Below are 16067 nucleotides of genomic sequence, written 5' to 3' on the forward strand. Positions count from 1 at the left end.
GCTAAGGTGTCTTGGCTAAGGTGTCTTGGCTAATGTGTCTTGCCTAAGGTGTCTTGGCTAAGGTGTCTTGGCTAATGTGTCTTGGCTAATGTGTCTTGGCTAAGGTGTCTTGGCTAATGTGTCTTGGCTAAGGTGTCTTGGCTAATGTGTCTTGGCTAAGGTGTCTTGGCTAATGTGTCTTGGCTAAGGTGTCTTGGCTAAGGTGTCTTGGCTAAGGTGTCTTGGCTAAGGTGTCTTGGCTAATGTGTCTTGGCTAAGGTCTCTTGGCTAATGTGTCTTGGCTAATGTGTCTTGGCTAAGGTGTCTTGGCTAATGTGTCTTGGCTAATGTGTCTTGGCTAATGTGTCTTGGCTAAGGTGTCTTGGCTAATGTGTCTTGGCTAAGGTGTCTTGACTAAGGTGTCTTGGCTAATGTGTCTTGGCTAAGGTGTCTTGGCTAATGTGTCTTGGCTAATGTGTCTTGGCTAATGTGTCTTGGCTAATGTGTCTTGGCTAAGGTGTCTTGGCTAAGGTGTCTTGGCTAAGGTGTCTTGGCTAAGGTGTCTTGGCTAATGTGTCTTGGCTAAGGTGTCTTGGCTAAGGTGTCTTGGCTAATGTGTCTTGGCTAAGGTGTCTTGGCTAATGTGTCTCAACTAATGTGTCTTGGCTAATGTGTCTTGGCTAAGGTGTCTTTTCTAATGTGTCTTGGCTAATGTGTCTTGGCTAATGTGTCTTGGCTAAGGTGTCTTGGCTAATGTGTCTTGGCTAAGGTGTCTTGGCTAAGGTGTCTTGGCTAAGGTGTCTTGGCTAATGTGTCTTGGCTAAGGTGTCTTGGCTAATGTGTCTTGCCTAAGGTGTCTTGGCTAAGTTGTCTTGGCTAAGGTGTCTTGGCTAAGGTGTCTTGGCTAAGGTGTCTTGGCTAATGTGTCTTGGCTAATGTGTCTTGGCTAATGTGTCTTGGCTAATGTGTCTTGGCTAAGTTGTCTTGGCTAAGGTGTCTAGGCTAATGTGTCTTGGCTAAGGTGTCTTGGCTAAGGTGTCTTGGCTTAGTTGTCTTGGCTAAGGTGTCTTGGCTAATGTGTCTTGGCTAATGTGTCTTGGCTAATGTGTCTTGGCTAAGGTGTCTTGGCTAATGTGTCTTGGCTAAGGTGTCTTGGCTAATGTGTCTTGGCTAATGTGTCTTGGCTAAGGTGTCTTGGCTAAGGTGTCTTGGCTAATGTGTCTTGGCTAATGTGTCTTGGCTAATGTGTCTTGGCTAAGGTGTCTTGGCTAATGTGTCTTGGCTAATGTGTCTTGGCTAATGTGTCTTGGCTAATGTGTCTTGGCTAAGGTGTCTTGGCTAAGGTGTCTTGGCTAATGTGTCTTGGCTAATGTGTCTTGGCTAAGGTGTCTTGGCTAAGGTGTCTTGGCTAAGGTGTCTTGGCTAATGTGTCTTGGCTAAGGTGTCTTGGCTAATGTGTCTTGGCTAATGTGTCTCGACTAATGTGTCTTGGCTAAGGTGTCTTGGCTAATGTGTCTTGGCTAAGGTGTCTTGGCTAATGTGTCTTGGCTAATGTGTCTTGGCTAAGGTGTCTTGGCTAAGGTGTCTTGGCTAATGTGTCTTGGCTAATGTGTCTTGGCTAATGTGTCTTGGCTAAGGTGTCTTGGCTAATGTGTCTTGGCTAAGGTGTCTTGGCTAAGGTGTCTTGGCTAAGGTGTCTTGGCTAAGGTGTCTTGGCTAAGGTCTCTTGGCTAATGTGTCTTGGCTAATGTGTCTTGGCTAAGGTGTCTTGGCTAATGTGTCTTGGCTAAGGTGTCTTGGCTAATGTGTCTTGGCTAATGTGTCTTGGCTAATGTGTCTTGGCTAAGGTGTCTTGGCTAATGTGTCTTGGCTAAGGTCTCTTGGCTAATGTGTCTTGGCTAATGTGTCTTGGCTAAGGTGTCTTGGCTAATGTGTCTTGGCTAATGTGTCTTGGCTAAGGTGTCTTGGCTAAGGTGTCTTGGCTAATGTGTCTTGGCTAATGTGTCTTGGCTAATGTGTCTTGGCTAAGGTGTCTTGGCTAATGTGTCTTGGCTAAGGTGTCTTGGCTAAGGTGTCTTGGCTAAGGTGTCTTGGCTAAGGTGTCTTGGCTAAGGTCTCTTGGCTAATGTGTCTTGGCTAATGTGTCTTGGCTAAGGTGTCTTGGCTAATGTGTCTTGGCTAAGGTGTCTTGGCTAATGTGTCTTGGCTAATGTGTCTTGGCTAATGTGTCTTGGCTAAGGTGTCTTGGCTAATGTGTCTTGGCTAAGGTCTCTTGGCTAATGTGTCTTGGCTAATGTGTCTTGGCTAAGGTGTCTTGGCTAATGTGTCTTGGCTAAGGTGTCTTGGCTAATGTGTCTTGGCTAATGTGTCTTGGCTAAGGTGTCTTGGCTAAGGTGTCTTGGCTAAGGTGTCTTGGCTAAGGTCTCTTGGCTAATGTGTCTTGGCTAATGTGTCTTGGCTAAGGTGTCTTGGCTAATGTGTCTTGGCTAATGTGTCTTGGCTAATGTGTCTTGGCTAAGGTGTCTTGGCTAATGTGTCTTGGCTAATGTGTCTTGGCTAAGGTGTCTTGGCTAATGTGTCTTGGCTAAGGTGTCTTGGCTAATGTGTCTTGGCTAATGTGTCTTGGCTAAGGAGTCTTGGCTAAGGTGTCTTGGCTAAGGTGTCTTTTCTAAGGTGTCTTGGCTAAGGTGTCTTGGCTAATGTGTCTTGGCTAATGTGTCTTGGCTAAGGTGTCTTGGCTAATGTGTCTTGGCTAAGGTCTCTTGGCTAATGTGTCTTGGCTAATGTGTCTTGGCTAAGGTGTCTTGGCTAATGTGTCTTGGCTAAGGTGTCTTGGCTAATGTGTCTTGGCTAATGTGTCTTGGCTAATGTGTCTTGGCTAATGTATCTTGGCTAATGTGTCTTGGCTAAGGTGTCTTGGCTAATGTGTCTTGGCTAAGGTGTCTTGGCTAATGTGTCTTGGCTAAGGTGTCTTGGCTAAGGTGTCTTGGCTAAGGTGTCTTTTCTAAGGTGTCTTGGCTAAGGTGTCTTGGCTAATGTGTCTTGGCTAATGTGTCTTGGCTAAGGTGTCTTGGCTAATGTGTCTTGGCTAATGTGTCTTGGCTAAGTTTTCTTGGCTAAGGTGTCTTGGCTAATGTGTCTTGGCTAAGGTGTCTTGGCTAATGTGTCTTGGCTAAGGTGTCTTGGCTAAGGTGCCTTGGCTAAGGTGTCTTGGCTAAGGTGTCTTGGCTAATGTGTCTTGGCTAAGGTGTCTTGGCTAAGGTGTCTTGGCTAAGGTGTCTTGGCTAAGGTCTCTTGGCTAATGTGTCTTGGCTAATGTGTCTTGGCTAAGGTGTCTTGGCTAATGTGTCTTGGCTAAGGTGTCTTGGCTAATGTGTCTTGGCTAAGGTGTCTTGGCTAAGGTGTCTTGGCTAAGGTGTCTTGGCTAAGGTGTCTTGGCTAATGTGTCTTGCCTAAGGTGTCTTGGCTAAGTTGTCTTGGCTAATGTGTCTTGGCTAAGGTGTCTAAGCTAATGTGTCTCGGCGAAGGTGTCTTGGCTAAGGTGTCTTGGCTAAGGTGTCTCGGCTAATGTGTCTTGGCTAAGGTGTCTTGGCTAAGGTGTCTTGGCTAATGTGTTTTGGCTAAGGTGTCTTGGCTAAGTTGTCTTGGCTAAGGTGTCTTGGCTAATGTGTCTTGGCTAATGTGTCTTGGCTAAGTTGTCTTGGCTAAGGTGTCTTGGCTAATGTGTCTTGGCTAATGTGTCTTGGCTAATGTGTCTTGGCTAAGGTGTCTTGGCTAAGGTGTCTTGGCTAAGGTGTCTTGGCTAAGTTGTCTTGGCTAAGGTGTCTTGGCTAATGTGTCTTGGCTAATGTGTCTTGGCTAATGTGTCTTGGCTAAGGTGTCTTGGCTAAGGTGCCTTGGCTAAGGTGTCTTGGCTAAGGTGTCTTGGCTAATGTGTCTTGGCTAAGGTCTCTTGGCTAATGTGTCTTGGCTAATGTGTCTTGGCTAAGGTGTCTTGGCTAATGTGTCTTGGCTAAGGTGTCTTGGCTAATGTGTCTTGGCTAAGGTGTCTTGGCTAAGGTGTCTTGGCTAAGGTGTCTTGGCTAAGGTGTCTTGGCTAATGTGTCTTGCCTAAGGTGTCTTGGCTAAGTTGTCTTGGCTAAGGTGTCTTGGCTAAGGTGTCTTGGCTAAGGTGTCTTGGCTAATGTGTCTTGGCTAAGGTGTCTTGGCTAAGGTGTCTTGGCTAATGTGTCTTGCCTAAGGTGTCTTGGCTAAGTTGTCTTGTCTAAGGTGTCTTGGCTAATGTGTCTTGGCTAATGTGTCTTGGCTAAGTTGTCTTGGCTAATGTGTCTTGGCTAAGGTGTCTTGGCTAAGTTGTCTTGGCTAATGTGTCTTGGCTAAGGTGTCTTGCCTAATGTGTCTTGGCTAATGTGTCTTGCCTAAGGTGTCTTGGCTAAGTTGTCTTGGCTAAGGTGTCTTGGCTAATGTGTCTTGGCTAATGTGTCTTGGCTAAGTTGTCTTGGCTAATGTGTCTTGGCTAAGGTGTCTTGGCTAAGTTGTCTTGGCTAAGGTGTCTTGGCTAAGGTGTCTTGGCTAAGGTGTCTTGGCTAATGTGTCTTGGCTAATGTGTCTTGGCTAAGGTGTCTTGGCTAATGTGTCTTGGCTAAGGTGTCTTGGCTAAGGTGTCTTGGCTAATGTGTCTTGCCTAAGGTGTCTTGGCTAAGTTGTCTTGGCTAAGGTGTCTTGGCTAAGGTGTCTTGGCTAAGGTGTCTTGGCTAATGTGTCTTGGCTAATGTGTCTTGGCTAATGTGTCTTGGCTAAGGTGTCTTGCCTAATGTGTCTTGGCTAATGTGTCTTGGCTAATGTGTCTTGCCTAAGGTGTCTTGGCTAAGTTGTCTTGGCTAAGGTGTCTTGGCTAATGTGTCTTGGCTAATGTGTCTTGGCTAAGTTGTCTTGGCTAAGGTGTCTTGGCTAATGTGTCTTGGCTAATTTGTCTTGGCTAATTTGTCTTGGCTAAGGTGTCTTGGCTAAGGTGTCTTGGCTAATGTGTCTTGGCTAAGGTGTCTTGGCTAATGTGTCTTGCCTAAGGTGTCTTGGCTAAGGTGTCTTGGCTAAGGTGTCTTGGCTAATGTGTCTTGGCTAATGTGTCTTGGCTAATGTGTCTTGGCTAATGTGTCTTGGCTAAGTTGTCTTGGCTAAGGTGTCTTGGCTAATGTGTCTTGGCTAAGGTGTCTTGGCTAAGGTGTCTTGGCTAAGGTGTCTTGGCTAAGGTGTCTTGGCTAATGTGTCTTGGCTAATGTGTTTTGGCTAAGTTGTCTTGGCTAAGGTGTCTTGGCTAATGTGTCTTGTCTAATTTGTCTTGGCTAATGTGTCTTGGCTAAGGTGTCTTGGCTAAGGTGTCTTGGCTAAGGTGTCTTGGCTAATGTGTCTTGGCTAAGGTGTCTTGGCTAATGTGTCTTGCCTAAGGTGTCTTGGCTAAGTTGTCTTGGCTAAGGTGTCTTGGCTAAGGTGTCTTGGCTAATGTGTCTTGGCTAATGTGTCTTGGCTAATGTGTCTTGGCTAATGTGTCTTGGCTAATGTGTCTTGGCTAAGTTGTCTTGGCTAAGGTGTCTTGGCTAATGTGTCTTGGCTAAGGTGTCTTGGCTAAGGTGTCTTGGCTAAGGTGTCTTGGCTAAGGTGTCTTGGCTAATGTGTCTTGGCTAATGTGTCTTGGCTAAGGTGTCTTGGCTAATGTGTCTTGGCTAAGGTGTCTTGGCTAATGTGTCTTGGCTAAGGTGTCTTGGCTTATGTGTCTTGGCTAACGTGTCTTGGCTAATGTGTCTTGGCTAAGGTCTCTTGGCTAATGTGTCTTGGCTAATGTGTCTTGGCTAAGGTGTCTTGGCTAATGTGTCTTGGCTAAGGTGTCTTGGCTAATGTGTCTTGGCTAATGTGTCTTGGCTAATGTGTCTTGGCTAAGGTGTCTTGGCTACTGTGTCTTGGCTAAGGTGTCTTGGCTAATGTGTCTTGGCTAAGGTGTCTTGGCTAATGTGTCTTGGCTAATGTGTCTTGGCTAAGGTGTCTTGGCTAAGGTGTCTTGGCTAAGGTGTCTTGGCTAAGGTGTCTTGGCTAATGTGTCTTGGCTAATGTGTCTTGGCTAATGTGTCTCGGCTAAGGTGTCTTGGCTAATGTGTCTTGGCTAATGTGTCTTGCCTAATGTGTCTTGGCTAAGTTGTCTTGGCTAAGGTGTCTTGGCTAATGTGTCTTGGCTAATGTGTCTTGGCTAAGTTGTCTTGGCTAAGGTGTCTTGGCTAATGTGTCTTGGCTAATGTGTCTTGGCTAATGTGTCTTGGCTAAGGTGTCTTGGCTAAGGTGTCTTGGCTAAGGTGTCTTGGCTAAGGTGTCTTGGCTAAGGTGTCTTGGCTAAGGTGTCTTGGCTAAGGTGTCTTGGCTAAGGTCTCTTGGCTAATGTGTCTTGGCTAATGTGTCTTGGCTTAGGTGTCTTGGCTAATGTGTCTTGGCTAAGGTGTCTTGGCTAATGTGTCTTGGCTAAGGTGTCTTGGCTAAGGTGTCTTGGCTAAGGTGTCTTGGCTAATGTGTCTTGCCTAAGGTGTCTTGGCTAAGGTGTCTTGGCTAATGTGTCTTGGCTAATGTGTCTTGGCTAATGTGTCTTGGCTAAGGTCTCTTGGCTAAGGTGTCTTGGCTAAGGTGTCTTGGCTAATGTGTCTTGGCTAATGTGTCTTGGCTAATGTGTCTTGGCTAATGTGTCTTGGCTAAGTTGTCTTGGCTAAGGTGTCTTGGCTAATGTGTCTTGGCTAAGGTGTCTTGGCTAAGGTGTCTTGGCTAAGGTGTCTTGGCTAAGGTGTCTTGGCTAATGTGTCTTGGCTAATGTGTCTCGGCTAAGGTGTCTTGGCTAAGGTGTCTTGGCTAAGGTGTCTTGGCTAATGTGTCTTGGCTAAGGTGTCTTGGCTAAGGTGTCTTGGCTAAGGTGTCTTGGCTAAGGTGTCTTGGCTAAGGTGTCTTGGCTAATGTGTCTTGGCTAATGTGTCTTGGCTAAGGTGTCTTGGCTAAGGTGTCTTGGCTAAGGTGTCTTGGCTAATGTGTCTTGGCTAAGGTGTCTTGGCTAATGTGTCTTGGCTAAGGTGTCTTGGCTAAGGTGTCTTGGCTAATGTGTCTTGGCTAATGTGTCTTGGCTAATGTGTCTTGGCTAATGTGTCTCGGCTAATGTGTCTTGGCTAAGGTGTCTTGGCTAAGGTGTCTTGGCTAAGGTGTCTTGGCTAAGGTGTCATGGCTAAATTGTCTTGGCTAAGGTGTCTTGGCTAAAGTGTCTTGGCTAAGGTGTCTTGGCTAATGTGTCTCGGCTAAAGTGTCTTGGCTAAGGTGTCTTGGCTAAGGTGTCTTGGCTAAGGTGTCTTGGCTAAGGTGTCTTGGCTAATGTGTCTCGGCTAAGGTGTCTTGGCTAAAGTGTCTTGGCTAATGTGTCTCGGCTAAGGTGTCTTGGCTAATGTGTCTTGGCTAAGGTGTCTCGGCTAATGTGTCTCGGCTAAGGTGTCTTGGCTAATGTGTCTCGGCTGAAGTGTCTTGGCTAATGTGTCTTGGCTAAGGTGTCTTGGCTAAGGTGTCTTGGCTAAGGTGTCTTGGCTAAGGTGTCTTGGCTAATGTGTCTTGGCTAAGGTGTCTTGGCTAATGTGTCTCGGCTAAGGTGTCTTGGCTTATGTGTCTTGGCTAATGTGTCTTGGCTAAGGTGTCTTGGCTAAGGTGTCTTGGCTAATGTGTCTTGGCTAAGGTGTCTTGGCTAATGTGTCTTGGCTAAGGTGTCTTGGCTAATGTGTCTCGGCTAATGTGTCTTGGCTAAGGTGTCTTGGCTAATGTGTCTTGGCTAAGGTGTCTTGGCTAATGTGTCTCGGCTAAGGTGTCTTGGCTAAGGTGTCTTGGCTTATGTGTCTCGGCTAAGGTGTCTTGGCTAAGGTGTCTTGGCTAATGTGTCTCGGCTAAGGTGTCTTGGCTAATGTGTCTTAGCTAAGGTGTCTTGGCTAATGTGTCTTGGCTAAGGTGTCTTGGCTAAGGTGTCTTGGCTAAGGTGTCTTGGCTAATGTGTTTTGGCTAAAGTGTCTTGGCTAAGGTGTCTTGGCTAATGCGTCTCGGCTAAGGTGTCTTGGCTAAGGTGTTTTGGCTAATGTGTCTTGGCTAATGTGTCTCGGCTAATGTGTCTTGGCTAAGGTGTCTTGGCTTAGGTGTCTTGGCTAATGTGTCTTGGCTAATGTGTCTCGGCTAAAGTGTCTTGGCTAAGGTGTCTTGGCTAAGGTGTCTTGGCTAAGGTGTCTTGGCTAAGGTGTCTTGGCTAAGGTGTCTTGGCTAAGGTGTCTCGGCTAATGTGTCTTGGCTAATGTGTCTTGGCTAAGGTGTCTTGGCTAATGTGTCTTGGCTAAGGTGTCTTGGCTGATGTGTCTTGGCTAAGGTGTCTTGGTTAATGTGTCTTGGCTAATGTGTCTCGGCTTATGTGTCTTGGCTAATGTGTCTTGGCTAAAGTGTCTTGGCTAAGGTGTCTTGGCTAATGTGTCTTTCCTAAGGTGTCTTGGCTAATGTGTCTCTGCTAAGGTGTCTTCGCTAAAGTGTCTTGGCTGATGTGTCTCGGCTAATGTGTCTTGGCTAAAGTGTCTTGGCTAAGGTGTCTTGGCTAAGGTGTCTTGGCTAATGTGTCTTGGCTAAGGTGTCTTTGCTAATGTGTCTTGGCTAAGGTGTCTTAGCTAAGGTGTCTTGGCTAATGTGTTTTGGCTAAGGTGTCTTGGCTAATGTGTCTTGGCTAAGGTGTCTTGCCAAAGGTGTCTTGGCTAAGGTGTCTTGGCTAAGGTGTCTTGGCTAAGGTGTCTTGGCTAATGTGTCTTGGCTAAAGTGTCTTGGCTAAGGTGTCTTGGCTAAGGTGTCTTGGCTAAGGTGTCTTGGCTAAGGTGTCTTGGCTTAGGTGTCTTGGCTAAGGTGTCTTGGCTAAGGTGTCTTGGCTAAGGTGTCTTGGCTAATGTGTCTTGGCTAATGTGTCTCGGCTAAGGTGTCTTGGCTAAGGTGTCTTGGCTAAGGTGTCTTGGCTAATGTGTCTCGGCTAAGGTGTCTTGGCTAAGGTGTCTTGGCTAATGTGTATCGGCTAAGGTGTCTTGGCTAAAGTGTCTTGGCTAATGTGTCTCGGCTAAGGTGTCTTGGCTAATGTGTCTTGGCTAAGGTGTCTTGGCTTATGTGTCTTGGCTAAGGTGTCTTGGCTAAGGTGTCTTGGCTAAGGTGTCTTGGCTAATGTGTCTCGGCTAAGGTGTCTTGGCTAAGGTGTCTTGGCTAAAGTGTCTTGGCTAAGGTGTCTTGGCTAAGGTGTCTTGGCTAAGGTGTCTTGGCTAAGGTGTCTTGGCTAATGTGTCTTGGCTAAGGTGTGTTGGCTAATGTGTCTCGGCTAAGGTGTCTTGGCTAAGGTGTCTTGGCTAATGTGTCTTGGCTAATGTGTCTTGGCTAAGGTGTCTTGGCTAAGGTGTCTTGGCTAATGTGTCTCGGCTAAGGTGTCTTGGCTAAGGTGTCTTGGCTAAGGTGTCTTGGCTAAGGTGTCTTGGCTAATGTGTCTCGGCTAAGGTGTCTTGGCTAATGTGTCTCGGCTAAGGTGTCTTGGCTAATGTGTCTCGGCTAAGGTGTCTTGGCTAAGGTGTCTTGGCTAATGTGTCTTGGCTAATGTGTCTTGGCTAAGGTGTCTTGGCTAAGGTGTCTTGGCTAATGTGTCTTGGCTAAAGTGTCTTGGCTAAGGTGTCTTGGCTAATGTGTCTCGGCTAAAGTGTCCTGGCTAAGGTGTCTTGGCTAAGGTGTCTTGGCTAAGGTGTCTTGGCTAAGGTGTCTTGGCTAATGTGTCTTGGCTAAGGTGTCTTGGCTAAAGTGTCTTGGCTAATGTGTCTCGGCTAAGGTGTCTTGGCTAATGTGTCTTGGCTAAGGTGTCTTGGCTAAGGTGTCTTGGCTAAGGTGTCTTGGCTAATGTGTCTTGGCTAAGGTGTCTTGGCTAATGTGTCTCGGCTAAGGTGTCTTGGCTAAGGTGTCTTGGCTAATGTGTCTTGGCTAAGGTGCCTTGGCTAAAGTGTCTTGGCTAATGTGTCTTGGCTAAGGTGTCTTGGCTAATGTGTCTTGGCTAAGGTGTCATGGCTAATGTGTCTCGGCTAAGGTGTCTTGGCTAAGGTGTCTTGGCTAATGTGTCTTGGCTAAGGTGTCTTGGCTAATGTGTCTCGGCTAAGGTGTCTTGGCTAAGGTGTCTTGGCTAATGTGTCTCGGCTAAGGTGTCTTTGCTAATGTGTCTTGGCTAATGTGTCTTGGCTAAGGTGTCTTGGCTAAGGTGTCTTGGCTAAGGTGTCTTGGCTAACGTGTCTCGGCTAAGGTGTCTTGGCTAAGGTGTCTTGGATAAGGTGTCTTGGCTAAGGTCTCTTGGCTAACGTGTCTTGGCTAATGTGTCTTGGCTAAGGTTTCTTGGCTAATGTGTCTTGGCTAAAGTGTCTTGGCTTTGGTGTCTTGGCTAATGTGTCTCGGCTAAGGTGTCTTGGCTAAGGTGTCTTGGCTAAGGTGTCTTGGCTAAGGTGTCTTGGCTAAGGTGTCTTGGCTAAGGTGTCTTGGCTAAGGTGTCTCGGCTAATGTGTCTTGGCTAAGGTGTCTTGGCTAAGGTGTCTTGGCTAATGTGTCTTGGCTAATGTGTCTTGGCTAAGGTGTCTTGGCTAATGTGTCTTGGCTAAAGTGTCTTGGCTTAGGTGTCTTGGCTAATGTGTCTCGGCTAAGGTGTCTTGGCTAAGGTGTCTTGGCTAAGGTGTCTTGGCTAATGTGTCTTGGCTAAGGTGTCTTGGCTAATGTGTCTCGGCTAAGGTGTCTTGGCTAAGGTGTCTTGGCTAATGTGTCTTGGCTAAGGTGTCTTGGCTAATGTGTCTCGGCTAAGGTGTCTTGGCTAAGGTGTCTTGGCTAATGTGTCTCGGCTAAGGTGTCTTGGCTAAGGTGTCTTGGCTAAGGTGTCTTGGCTAATGTGTCTCGGCTAAGGTGTCTTGGCTAAGGTGTCTTGGCTAATGTGTATCGGCTAAGGTGTCTTGGCTAATGTGTCTTGGCTAAGGTGTCTTGGCTAATGTGTCTCGGCTAATGTGTCTTGGCTAAGGTGTCTTGGCTAATGTGTCTCGGCTAATGTGTCTTGGCTAAGGTGTCTTGGCTAAGGTGTCTTGGCTAATGTGTCTTGGCTAATGTGTCTTGGCTAATGTGTCTCAGCTAAGGTGTCTTGGCTAAGGTGTCTTGGCTAAGGTGTCTTGGCTAAGGTGTCTTGGCTAAGGTGTCTTGGCTAAGGTGTCTCGGCTAATGTGTCTCGGCTAAAGTGTCTTGGCTAAGGTGTCTTGGCTAAGGTGTCTTGGCTAATGTGTCTTGGCTAAGGTGTCTTGGCTAATGTGTCTCGGCTGAGGTGTCTTGGCTAAAGTGTCTTGGCTAAGGTGTCTTGGCTAAGGTGTCTTGGCTAAGGTGTCTTGGCTAAGGTGTCTTGGCTAAGGTGTCTTGGCTAAGGTGTCTTGGCTAAGGTGTCTTGGCTAAGGTGTCTTGGCTAAGGTGTCTTGGCTAAGGTGTCTTGGCTAATGTGTCTCGGCTAAGGTGTCTTGGCTAAGGTGTCTTGGCTAATGTGTCTTGGCTTAAGTGTCTTGGCTAAGGTGTCTTGGCTAATGTGTCTCGGCTAAAGTGTCTTGGCTAAGGTGTCTTGGCTAAGGTGTCTTGGCTAAGGTGTCTTGGCTAATGTGTCTCGGCTAAGGTGTCTTGGCTAAGGTGTCTTGGCTAAGGTGTCTTGGCTAAGGTGTCTTGGCTAAGGTGTCTTGGCTAAGGTGTCTTGGCTAAGGTGTCTTGGCTAATGTGTCTTGGCTAAGGTGTCTTGGCTAATGTGTCTCGGCTAAGGTGTCTTGGCTAAGGTGTCTTGGCTAATGTGTCTTGGCTAATGTGTCTTGGCTAAAGTGTCTTGGCTTAGGTGTCTTGGCTATTGTGTCTCGGCTAAGGTGTCATGGCTAAGGTGTCTTGGCTAATGTGTCTTGGCTAAAGTGTCTTGGCTAAGGTGTCTTGGCTAATGTGTCTCGGCTAAAGTGTCTTGGCTAAGGTGTCTTGGCTAAGGTGTCTTGGCTAAGGTGTCTTGGCTAAGGTGTCTTGGCTAATGTGTCTCGGCTAAGGTGTCTTGGCTAAAGTTTCTTGGCTAATGTGTCTCGGCTAAGGTGTCTTGGCTAAGGTGTCTTGGCTAAGGTGTCTTGGCTAAGGTGTCTTGGCTAAGGTGTCTTGGCTAATGTGTCTTGGCTAAGGTGTCTTGGCTAATGTGTCTCGGCTAAGGTGTCTTGGCTAAGGTGTCTTGGCTAATGTGTCTTGGCTAAGGTGTCTTGGCTAAGGTGTCTTGGCTAATGTGTCTTGGCTAAGGTGTCTTGGCTAATGTGTCTTGGCTAAGGTGTCTTGGCTAATGTGGCTCGGCTAAGGTGTCTTGGCTAAGGTGTCTTGGCTAATGTGTCTTGGCTAAGGTGTCTTGGCTAATGTGTCTCGGCTAAGGTGTCTTGGCTAAGGTGTCTTGGCTAATGTGTCTCGGCTAAGGTGTCTTGGCTAAAGTGTCTTGGCTAATGTGTCTCGGCTAAGGTGTCTTGGCTAATGTGTCTTGGCTAATGTGTCTTGGCTAATGTGTCTTGGCTAAGGTGTCTTGGCTAAGGTGTCTTGGCTAAGGTGTCTTGGCTAATGTGTCTTGGCTAAAGTGTCTTGGCTAAGGTGTCTTGGCTAATGTGTCTCGGCTAAGGTGTCTTGGCTAAGGTGTCTTGGCTAATGTGTCTTGGCTAAGGTGTCTCGGCTAATGTGTCTTGGCTAAGGTGTCTTGGCTTAGGTGTCTTGGCTAAGGTGTCTTGGCTAATGTGTCTTGGCTAAAGTGTCTTGGCTAAGGTGTCTTGGCTAAGGTGTCTTGGCTAAGGTGTCTTGGCTAAGGTGTCTTGGCTGAGGTGTCTTGGCTAAGGTGTCTTGGCTAAGGTGTCTCGGCTAATGTGTCTTGGCTAAGGTGTCTTGGCTAAAGTGTCTTGGCTAAGGTGTCTTGGCTAAGGTGTCTTGGCTAATGTGTCTTGGCTAAGGTGTCTTGGCTAATGTGTCTTGGCTAAGGTGTCTTGGCTAATGTGTCTTGGCTAATGTGTCTCGGCTTATGTGTCTTGGCTAATGTGTCTTGGCTAAGGTGTCTTGGCTAAGGTGCCTTGGCTAATGTGTCTTGGCTAAGGTGTCTTCGCTAAGGTGTCTTGGCTGATGTGTATCGGCTAATGTGTCTTGGCTAAAGTGTCTTGGCTAAGGTGTCTTGGCTAAGGTGTCTTGGCTAATGTGTCTTGGCTAATGTGTCTTGGCTAAGGTGTCTTGGCTAAGGTGTCTTAGCTAAGGTGTCTTGGCTAATGTGTTTTGGCTAAGGTTTCTTGGCTAATGTGTCTTGGCTAAGGTGTCTTGGCTAAGGTGTCTTGGCTAATGTGTCTTGGCTAAGGTGTCTTGGCTAAGGTGTCTTGGCTAAGGTGTCTTGGCTAATGTGTCTTGGCTAAGGTGTCTTGGCTAAGGTGTCTTGGCTATTGTGTCTTGGCTAAGGTGTCTTGGCTAAGGTGTCTTGGCTAAGGTGTCTTGGCTAAGGTGTCTTGGCTAAGGTGTCTTGGCTAAGGTGTCTTGGCTAAGGTGTCTTGGCTAAGGTGTCTTGGCTAAGGTGTCTTGGCTAAAGTGTCTTGGCTAAGGTGTCTTGGCTAAGGTGTCTTGGCTAAGGTGTCTTGGCTAAGGTGTCTTGGCTAATGTGTCTTGGCTTAGGTGTCTTGGCTAAGGTGTCTTGGCTAAGGTGTCTTGGCTAAGGTGTCTTGGCTAAGGTGTCTTGGCTAAGGTGTCTTGGCTAATGTGTCTTGGCTAAGGTGTCTTGGCTAAGGTGTCTTGGCTAAGGTGTCTTGGCTAATGTGTCTCGGCTAAGGTGTCTTGGCTAAGGTGTCTTGGCTAATGTGTCTCGGCTAAGGTGTCTTGGCTAATGTGTCTTGGCTAAGGTGTCTTGGCTAAGGTGTCTTGGCTTAGGTGTCTTGGCTAAGGTGTCTTGGCTAAGGTGTCTTGGCTAAGGTGTCTTGGCTAAGGTGTCTTGGCGAAGGTGTCTTGGCTTAGGTGTCTTGGCTAAGGTGTCTTGGCTAAGGTGTCTTGGCTAAGGTGTCTTGGCTAAGGTGTCTTGGCTAAGGTGTCTTGGCTAATGTGTCTTGGCTAAGGTGTCTTGGCTAAGGTGTCTTGGCTAAGGTGTCTTGGCTAATGTGTCTCGGCTAAGGTGTCTTGGCTAAGGTGTCTTGGCTAATGTGTATCGGCTAAGGTGTCTTGGCTAAAGTGTCTTGGCTAATGTGTCTCGGCTAAGGTGTCTTGGCTATTGTGTCTTGGCTAAGGTGTCTTGGCTAAGGTGTCTAAGCTAATGTGTCTTGGCTAAGGTGTCTTGGCTAATGTGTCTTGGCTTAGGTGTCTTGGCTAAGGTGTCTTGGCTAAGGTGTCTTGGCTAAGGTGTCTTGGCTAAGGTGTCTTGGCTAAGGTGTCTTGGCTAAGGTGTCTTAGCTAAGGTGTCTTGGCTATTGTGTCTTGGCTAAGGTGTCTTGGCTAAAGTGTCTTGGCTAATGTGTCTCGGCTAAGGTGTCTTGGCTAATGTGTCTTGGCTAAGGTGTCTTGGCTAAGGTGTCTTGGCTAAGGTGTCTTGGCTAAGGTGTCTTGGCTAAGGTGTCTTGGCTAAGGTGTCTTGGCTAAGGTGTCTTGGCTCATGTGTCTCGGCTAAGGTGTCTTGGCTAAGGTGTCTTGGCTAAGGTGTCTTGGCTAAGGTGTCTTGGCTAAGGTGTCTTGGCTAAGGTGTCTTGGCTAAGGTGTCTTGGCTAAAGTGTCTTGGCTAAGGTGTCTTGGCTAAGGTGTCTTGGCTAATGTGTCTTGGCTAAGGTGTCTTGGCTAATGTGTCTTGGCTAAGGTGTCTTGGCTAATGTGTATCGGCTAAGGTGTCTTGGCTAAGGTGTCTTGGCTAATGTGTCTTGGCTAAGGTGTCTTGGCTAATGTGTCTTGGCTAAGGTGTCTTGGCTAAGGTGTCTTGGCTAAGGTGTCTTGGCTAAGGTGTCTTGGCTCATGTGTCTCGGCTAAGGTGTCTTGGCTAAGGTGTCTTGGCTAAGGTGTCTTGGCTAAGGTGTCTTGGCTAAGGTGTCTTGGCTAATGTGTCTCGGCTGAGGTGTCTTGGCTAAAGTGTCTTGGCTAATGTGTCTCGGCTAACGTGTCTTGGCTAATGTGTCTTGGCTAAGGTGTCTTGGCTAAGGTGTCTTGGCTAAGGTGTCTTGGCTAAGGTGTCTTGGCTAAGGTGTCTTGGCTAAGGTGTCTTGGCTAAGGTGTCTTGGCTAATGTGTCTTGGCTAAGGTGTCTTGGCTAATGTGTCTCGGCTAAGGTGTCTTGGCTAAGGTGTCTTGGCTAATGTGTCTTGGCTAAGGTGTCTTGGCTAAGGTGTCTTGGCTAAGGTGTCTTGGCTAATGTGTCTCGGCTAAGGTGTCTTGGCTAAGGTGTCTTGGCTAATGTGTCTTGGCTTAAGTGTCTTGGCTAAGGTGTCTTGGCTAATGTGTCTTGGCTAAAGTGTCTTGGCTAAGGTGTCTTGGCTAAGGTGTCTTGGCTAAGGTGTCTTGGCTAATGTGTCTTGGCTTAGGTGTCTTGGCTAAGGTGTCTTGGCTAAGGTGTCTTGGCTAAGGTGTCTTGGCTAAGGTGTCTTGGCTAATGTGTCTTGGCTAAGGTGTCTTGGCTAAGGTGTCTTGGCTAAGGTGTCTTGGCCAATGTGTCTCGGCTAAGGTGTCTTGGCTAAGGTGTCTTGGCTAATGTGTCTTGGCTAAGGTGTCTTGGCTAAGGTGTCTTGGCTAAGGTGTCTTGGCTAAGGTGTCTTGGCTAAAGTGTCTTGGCTAAGGTGTCTTGGCTAAGGTGTCTTGGCTAATGTGTCTTGGCTAAGGTGTCTTGGCTAATGTGTCTCGGCTAAGCTGTCTTGGCTAAGGTGTCTTGGCTAATGTGTCTCGGCTAAGGTGTCTTGGCTAATGTGTCTTGGCTAAGGTGTCTTCGCTAAGGTGGCTTGGCTAATGTGTCTCGGCTAATGTGTCTTGGCTAAAGTG

The 16067-nt window shown here is 47.3% G+C and overlaps 1 long non-coding RNA gene across 1 annotated transcript in view; it reads left to right on the forward strand.

The window, feature by feature from the left end:
• The window catches only part of LOC125774429 (uncharacterized), a 76309-nt gene that overhangs the window by 2024 nt on the left and 58218 nt on the right, over positions 1–16067 (forward strand). Inside the window, exons 2-3 of the long non-coding RNA XR_007420878.1 lie at positions 12915–13110; positions 15519–15588. This is a non-coding gene — a long non-coding RNA (uncharacterized LOC125774429). The remainder of the gene's footprint in view (positions 1–12914; positions 13111–15518; positions 15589–16067) is intronic.

Source organism: Anopheles funestus, unplaced genomic scaffold, assembly GCF_943734845.2.
Source record: "Anopheles funestus unplaced genomic scaffold, idAnoFuneDA-416_04 scaffold_53_ctg1, whole genome shotgun sequence".
NCBI classification, from domain to species: Eukaryota; Metazoa; Arthropoda; class Insecta; order Diptera; family Culicidae; genus Anopheles; species Anopheles funestus.